Source organism: Podarcis muralis, chromosome 14, assembly GCF_964188315.1.
Source record: "Podarcis muralis chromosome 14, rPodMur119.hap1.1, whole genome shotgun sequence".
NCBI lineage: Eukaryota > Metazoa > Chordata > Lepidosauria > Squamata > Lacertidae > Podarcis > Podarcis muralis.
The window spans coordinates 25,363,095-25,369,318 of NC_135668.1; the positions used below are offsets into that span (position 1 = coordinate 25,363,095).

Here is a 6,224-nt window from a genome sequence, read left to right on the forward strand (position 1 = left end):
CACTCATCAACTCCTTTTTGTTTTAACTAGGAAAGGAAAAGAACGGAAAGACTTTCAGATCTATTATGTCCAGTCCAAGGCACTGGGATACAATCTGGGAAGGTCAACCATTCTGGAGAAAGCATCCTTGACATATTTCCCGAATGATGCAGCCCTATGAATGGTGCCCATGTAGCTATAAGTGTAATTTAATGGATGAATCAAGTGACAGGGGGCTGATCACATGGGTGTCTCCTATGAAACTGGCATGTTCTCTCCCCCAGCAAAGTGCCAATTCAACAGGAAAGTTCAGTGTGCTGTTATTATTAATTTATTCCCCACCCTTTACCATGGGCATAGCCAGGAGTTTTGTTGGGGGGGGGAGAGAACTTTGTTGGGGGGCAGAACCAATGTGATTGGCCAGTTGCTTAAATATTTCTATTGTTTTACTTGTTCTGGGAGGGGCAGTTGCCCTCTACCCCGCCCCCCAGCTATGCCTTTTACCCTAAGGTCCCAGGGGAAAATAACAACAAATAAAACAAAATGTTAATAAACAAGTATTATGTGGTACCTACAAGAATGTAAGTTCTGTGCATAGCATCTGCAGATTGAAGTGGTCGACTGGACATATATGTGGTAAGGTGATATCGCAGGTTGTTAAGGGACTTAAAGGGACTTAAAGTAACACTGTGAACTTGACCTGACAGCAAAACAGCTACCAGTATAGGTCTCTGAGCACAAGCGTTATATGTTGGCAGGGTCTCACTCCTGTCAGCAATCATGCTGCAGCATTCTGCACTAACTGTAGCTTCCAGATCAAGTGTAAGTGTTATGTACTAACCTTGGATCCTAGAACAATAGGCAAGTAGGATCCTACAATGCAACAACTGATTAGCTTGCAGGAAAAGACCAGTCAGGCTCCAGGAAGAAGTTAATCAGCCTATTAGGCTGGTAGAATTATAGAATGCAACAACTGATTGGCTTGCAGGAAAAGACCAATCAGGCTCCAGGTGGGAAGCAGAATCAGCCAATCAGACGGGACTCATTGGATAAATAATGTATATAAAAGCCTGAGGTTTGGGGGGCAATTCAATCACTGTTTTGCAAGCTGCAATAAAGAGCATGAAATCACTACAGGACTCTGAGTATATTTCAGTAAGGGAAGCCCCACATAGAGTGCATTGCAGTAGACATTAACAGGTCCCAGTCAATGCAGATAATCCCCAGAGGATGTCATGCAAGCAGGGAAGTGGGCATTCTCCGCTGCCCCCTCTTTCACACAGTAGGCACAATGATTTTTGATAGGTGGTGCAGTGAATCTTTAGCCCCTTGCCCCCTAACCATCATCTAGCCTAGTTAAATAGGCACAAGTGGTATAGTCCAACACAGTGGTGTGATTTTATTTTTTTAAAACTAGACAACATGGAGAGCCTGTTTTGTGGGGGAGGCATTTTTTGCTTTGCATTGTGCTGGCATAATTGAAATCGCAACACAGTCAGAAAACTGTGTTTGATTGTTTTAGCAACAGCAACAAAAACCCTCCACCAGAACACTTACACTCTTTTAGAGCTGTAAAGGTACTAATGGTTTCTGAGGCAATTAAAAGAAAAGAAAAGAAAAAGATCTGGTGTTACTTATCACTAAACCTCTGGCAAGGGAAGTGACTGATCATCCAAATTCCTGTTTTGGAGCACTGGGTTTTTTTAAAAAAACAAACAAACGCCCACACACTTTCTCTCTCACACACAAAATCAGACGGAATGATTTGTTAGGACGTGGTTAAACCTATTAATACCCTGGGTTCTATTTGTTTTACAGCCCGTGGTGCACAAACATCATGAAAGGTTATCTTTGACACGGTTTTAGCTATTATTTTCTCCCAGTGAAATGGTATTTCTTGAGGAAAAAGAAGAAGAAGAGGTCTTCCGAACAAAATAACGATAAATCCTGATTTAGATACATAAAGCTGCCATTGATATCACATAATATCTGTGTTCTTTCTCACTCGATACCGGCATTTTCAAGATAAATGGTAAAACTGAGCTGGAAATCCATCTGGCCGACTGCCTCGTCTAATGAATAACCCCACTTTGGCTCCTGCAATGTAAGCAGAAAGAGTCCTCTCCTAGCTGCTTTCGTCTGTCATGAATCTACAAGACAGCCGACATAATATCTAGGCGACAACACCGTGCTAACAGAGCGGCGACTTCCATTTTCTTTGCTTTCTATTGATTTTCACTTAATAACTGGCGAAATACTAAACGTCCGCCCTGAGTACCTAATAAATCCTGCCTGAGCTTTTTATTGAGGAGAATTTAATAAAAACAACCATTGCATCGGAGGGATTTTTCTTCTGGACAGAACATGGCAAGAGGTGGGTGACGAAGGCAGGACATTGGGGGAAAGGAAAGACATGTGAATTTCTGTTTTTGAGGGACTCTCTGTCCCTGTAGGGCAGGGACAGGAACATTGTGGCCCACCAGATGTTGTTAAACTACAACCCCAGCATCCTTGACCATTGGCCATGTTGGCTGGGGTTGATGGGAGTTGGAATCCAACAACATCTGGAAGGTCACAAGTTCCTTTAGGACAGGACTGAGGAACCTCAGGCATGAGAACCAAAAGTGTGCCTCCAGATCTCTCTTTCTGACCCCTGAGATTCTTCTTAGGCCACCTCCTGTCAAGGTCACATCACTTAGCAGCCTGACTTTGCATTCTCCTTGAGTGTTCTGGCTTGTCTGGGGTGTATCTCTTGCTTGTCCGGATAGAGAGGTGTGTGAGATTGTACATAGACACTAGCTGACTGTACAAAGGTAAAATTCACATCTGTTGCTCTGGTTATTTTGCTTCTGGCATTGCCCACCACTGTAGTCCTTGGAATGTTGCTGTTTTAGAGGGGTGTAGAGAACTTGGGTGCCAGCTATGAGTTCACAAACTTTCTCTCCACCACGAGATCAACCTCAAACTGGATGTCTACATCAGAGGTTCCAACATTAGTGCACGTTTATTATCCAACAGGTCCTGAACTCTGTATATCCCCAGCTCTGCTATATAGAAGCAAACCAAAAGATTCCTCACTAGGTCTTGGCCAAGGGATTCAAAGATCCTTAAGCGATCTGGACCTAAAAGAGCATCCTCTCCAATGCCAGCCATCTTGGACTCAACAAGCAGCAGGTGAGGCCTTGTTGGTGGTGAGGGGTTGCCTGGCCGTGGCTGCCCCATGGTAGGGCCTTTTCGGTGGTGGCTGCTATGTTGCAGAATACCCTCCCCAGTGAGGTGTAGCTGCCTCCATTCCTTTCAGGAGGAGTTTTAATATATTTCTATTTACCTAGGCATTTGGCAGCTGAAGAATACTGTTCCTGGCAATCTTGATGGAAGAATATATGTAATTGCTTTTAGAAAGTTTTTGATTGCAATCATTTTTAGAATGTTTTTTAGAACGCTTTCCCTATCACTTTGTTTGTAAATTGTGTGCCTTTTTGTCACCCTGGTCCTGTTGGGGAGGAAGGGAAAGGTATAAATTCAATAAATAGATAAATAAACACAATACATTGGGCTGGGGTGTAATTATCCTTGTTCACATTTCTCTGAATTGTGCAGCATGGTTCCTAGCTCAAAACACACACCAAATTACATATATATATATATATATATATATATATATATATATATATATATCCTAAAATGTATTAAGAGTTTTAAAAAGGGAAATGTGCACATTGGGATAAATACATATTCAAATTTATATTTGTGTTAAAATACATGTTGAAATTTGAATTTTCATGCATTTTAAAAGAACCACTGATAAACGTGCAAATGGGAGGAAGCGGACTTATGAATAAACATATTGCAAATCAGGAATAGGCAGATCTAGCAATGCACACAAAACCCAACTCAAAAGGAATGTGGATGTGACACATCAAAATAGTGTTTTTGTAGCGTTCTCTTCCCCCACGATACAAATATGTGTGAAGAGGGAGAAAAGGGGAAATACACATCCAGGAACTAAACTTGAGGTGATTATACTTTAATTGGAGGATTTTACACAGAGGTTGGGTGGCCATCTGTCAGGGATCCTTTGGCTGTGATTCGATTCCTGCATCGCAGGGGGTTGGACTAGATGACCCTAGGGGGCCCTTCCAACTCTACAATTCCATGATTCTCTATATCTGAAGGATGGTCTCTCTGCATAAGAGCCTATGTACCAGTTGAGCATTGTTCACTGTCTATGCAGGAAGTGAGGGCAGTAGCAGTTTCAAGCAGGGTTATTATAGCAGTAGCCCCATAAGCTTTTGTACCTTCTACCTGAACATTCTGAAAAACCAACATCTTTGCTAGGATTCAGAAGGGGCTGTAGAGCTTCTTTTTCCTTTTTTTCAGCCAGTCCCCCCCCCCCCGATGGCTATGCAGTTTTTATACTGTTTTATTGTTTTTTATATTGCTTATTTTGTTTTACAGTGTGTTTTGTTTTAATGGTTCCTCTCTCGCTGCTTTGAGTTTCAGAAAAGTCATCTGCAAGTATTTTAAACAAGAGGGTTCTGCAACAAAATGCAGCAATGTCAAGTGATTCTGTTTAGGGTTCAAGCCAGTCAGAAGGGTGGGGTGGCGAATGCTCCAAGGATTGGAGAAGAGGCATGTAAAAGGCTCCAGGTTCAGTCCCCAGTATCTCCAGGTAGGGCTGTGAGAGAACACTCCCCAAAATCCTGTAGAGCTGCTGCCACTCAGTGTGTACAGTACTGAGATAAATGGACTGAGTGAATCATTGGTCCACTTCCTGCAGCTGACTCACACAATCCAGCTCTCTGGAATTTGCTTGTCGATTGGAAAGCAACTCCCAGTTATGTGGCATGCTCCTTAAGATTTTGCAGTGTGGTTTCATTATATGGGTGGGGTGTGGATGCAAAAATAGGCATTTCACATTTTAAAAATCCATACAAAATGTGTATTTTATGGGAAACACACTGAAGAGCACAGAAAAAATAAGCATTCTGCATAAAAAGTGCATAAGAAAGTAAATGTGTACAATTTAAATAGAGACTCCCGTGTATTTTTTCAAAAATTAAGATGCGCAAAATGGGACAAAATGGTTCTCTCAGCGAAATGGAAAGGGGATGGAATTAGATTGCTCCGTCCATCCAACAGATGCAAGGGGTGGCAGTATTTGAATCAGTTTGCATTTCAGCGCAAACCTACCTAATTCACACTTTCCAAAGTATTATGCAAACCAAAACATAGTTATCCTTCAAAGTGCACACTCCTCTGAATTTTACAGTGCTGTAAAATGTCTGCAGTGATGCATATACTAGTAAAGTGCGCCTAAAAATGCATATATTTGTAAAAATAAGTGTATATTAAGCAAAATTGCATGCGAAACATGTACAGTGAGAAAAATTCACATTCAAATGCAGACGAATTTTCGTGAGTACATAAAGCCTAGAATACAAGAGCTGATCAACAACTTAAGCATCTCTGGAAGGCTGAATTGCTTTCACTTCCATAGGGAATGGTCTGCACACACTCTGTAACTCCTCATACTTCCAACTCTACAATTCTATGCTTCTTTGATTCTCATGTGTGCAAACAAGGCAGCATTCCAAAGATGGTTTCCTGACTGTGACTCCCCTACTTAGTAGTTCACTTTCATGCTTAACCCTGGGGCACAGGGCAAACTCAAAAGGTGCCATACTGGAAAAGGGGTGGACTAGATTCCTAGTCAGCTCTCATGCTCAACAGTGAACAGGAAACAAACTCAACAGATAGGGATGGGGAAGACATTCAATTCAATTGGCATTTAAATATGAATCTACCTAATTCACAGGTTTTGAAACAATATACAAACTGAAGGACAGTCAGCCTTTGGAATTCACATGTCTCTGAATATTGCAATGCAGTTGTCCAGCCAACTAATGTGAACAAAATGTATATAATGGGGTAAAGTGTGCATATAACTGTATATTAGACAATAATACATACAAAATGTGTATATGAGGAAAGGTTTGTGCTAAAATGCTGATTACTTTTCCAGAGGACATTAAAAAATAATAATCACAAGCTGATGTGGAAATGTGGAGAGCTGAAGACTGGAAAATATGAGAAGGTGAGAGAAATAATAATAATAACTGACGTTTAAAAGATTTCTAGTCCATCCCTACCAATGGTTCATGAATAACTATTTTGAAAAATTCTGGAATTCTTGCTAGGAACTTGTAATATTAAAAGAAATATAATTATTCATCAGTCAGACT

At 41.1% G+C, this 6,224-nt stretch overlaps 1 long non-coding RNA gene across 1 annotated transcript; it reads left to right on the top strand.

The window, feature by feature from the left end:
* Positions 1-2,166: 2,166 nt before the first annotated feature.
* LOC144325510 (uncharacterized) lies at positions 2,167-3,470 on the top strand. Its single transcript, XR_013390686.1, has 3 exons — positions 2,167-2,353; positions 2,998-3,153; positions 3,312-3,470. It is a non-coding gene; the product is annotated as an uncharacterized LOC144325510 (long non-coding RNA).
* The last annotated feature ends 2,754 nt before the right edge of the window (positions 3,471-6,224 follow it).